The sequence below is a fragment of the Mustelus asterias genome, chromosome 2 (assembly GCF_964213995.1).
Source record: "Mustelus asterias chromosome 2, sMusAst1.hap1.1, whole genome shotgun sequence".
In the NCBI taxonomy this organism is placed as follows: domain Eukaryota; kingdom Metazoa; phylum Chordata; class Chondrichthyes; order Carcharhiniformes; family Triakidae; genus Mustelus; species Mustelus asterias.
The window spans coordinates 33,923,965-33,925,683 of NC_135802.1; positions in this window are offsets into that span (position 1 = coordinate 33,923,965).

The following is a 1,719-nucleotide window of genomic DNA, read 5'->3' on the forward strand; positions in this document are numbered from 1 at the left end:
GCTGCCCTGTGGATCCAGAACTGGCTTGCCCAAAGGAGGCAGAGAGTGGGTATAGATGGGTCTTTTTCTAAATGGAGGTCGGTCACCAGTGGTGTGCCCCAGGGATCTGTTCTGGGACCCTTGCTGTTTGTCATTTTCATAAATGACCTGGATGAGGAAGCGGAGGGATGGGTTGGTAAGTTTGCCGCCGACACGAAGGTTGGTGGGGTTGTGGATAGTCTGGAGGGATGTCAGAAGTTACAGAGGGACATAGATAGGATGCAAGACTGGGCGGACAAGTGGCAGATGGACTTCAACCCAGATAAATGCGTCGTGGTCCATTTTGGTAGGTCAAATGGGATGAAGGAGTACAATATAAAGGGAAAGACTCTTAGTACTGTAGAGGATCAGAAGGACCTTGGGGTCCGGATCCATAGGACTCTAAAATCGGCCCCGCAGGTCGAGGAGGTGATTAAGAAGGCGTATGGTGTGCTGGCCTTTATCAATCGAGGGATTGAGTTTGGGAGTCCGGGGATAATGATGCAGTTATATAAGACCCTCGTTAGACCCCACTTGGAGTACTGTGCTCAGTTCTGGTCGCCTCACTATGGGAAGGATGTGGAAAAGATTGAAAGGGTGCAGAGGAGATTTATAAGGATGTTGCCTGGATTGAGTGGCATGCCTTATGAGGATAGGCTGAGGGAGCTCGGTCTTTTCTCCTTGGAGAGACGAAGGATGAGAGGAGACCTAATAGAGGTGTATAAGATGTTGAGAGGCATAGATTGGGTGGACTCTCAGAGGCTTTTTCCCAGGGTGGAAATGTCTGCTACGAGAGGACACAGGTTTAGGGTGCTGGGGGGTAGGTACAGGGGAGATGTTAGGGGTAAGTTTTTCACACAGAGGGTGGTGGGCGAGTGGAATCGGCTGCCGTCAGTGGTGGTGGAGGCGAACTCAATAGGGTCTTTTAAGAGACTCCTGGATGAGTACATGGAGCTTAATAGGATGGAGGGTTATAGGTAGGTCTAGAAAGTAAGGATGTGTTCGGCACAACTTGTGGGCCGAAGGGCCTGTTTGTGCTGTAGTTTTTCTATGTTTCTAATAAGCAGCATTGAGTGTTGTTATACATCGGGACAAGACAGTCATAAGGGAAGGAATTTTACATGGACCTGCTGGCGGGTTTACAGGGGGTGCGGGGGGGAGCCCCATAAAATTCCCACTGCCCTCTCACCTGGCCTGACACAAAAGAAATAACAACTGTAAAATCATTCAGCCCAGAAGATGAATCGGGCCAATTTATTGATGCCTGACCTGTCCACAATTTTAGTTTTTTTTAATTCATTCATGGGACACGCGCGTCGCTGGCTAGCTAGCATTTATTGCCCATCCCTTGAGAAGGTGGTTTAGGCAATCCAACTGTCCTTGCCCCAACTGGGGCCCTTAAATGGCCAATTAATGGACACATAATGGTCCTGCCGGGACTCGATTTTGCCAGGGACAGTGAGGAAAGGCCAGCAGGTAATCCTACCTTGGGTGGGAAAGGGAGGGAGGGCCTCCATCACTGCCCCCCTTTCACAATGGGGGCCACTCCATCCTCTGCAATCACTCCTCCCATTCCACTCCCCCATCGCCCCACCACACATCCCTCCGACCCCGACTTCTCCATCAACTCCATCAAGATGCCCACTCCCTCTCCTCCTCACTGGGCTTCTCCTTCCATACCCAGTTTGTCATGAGAACTCC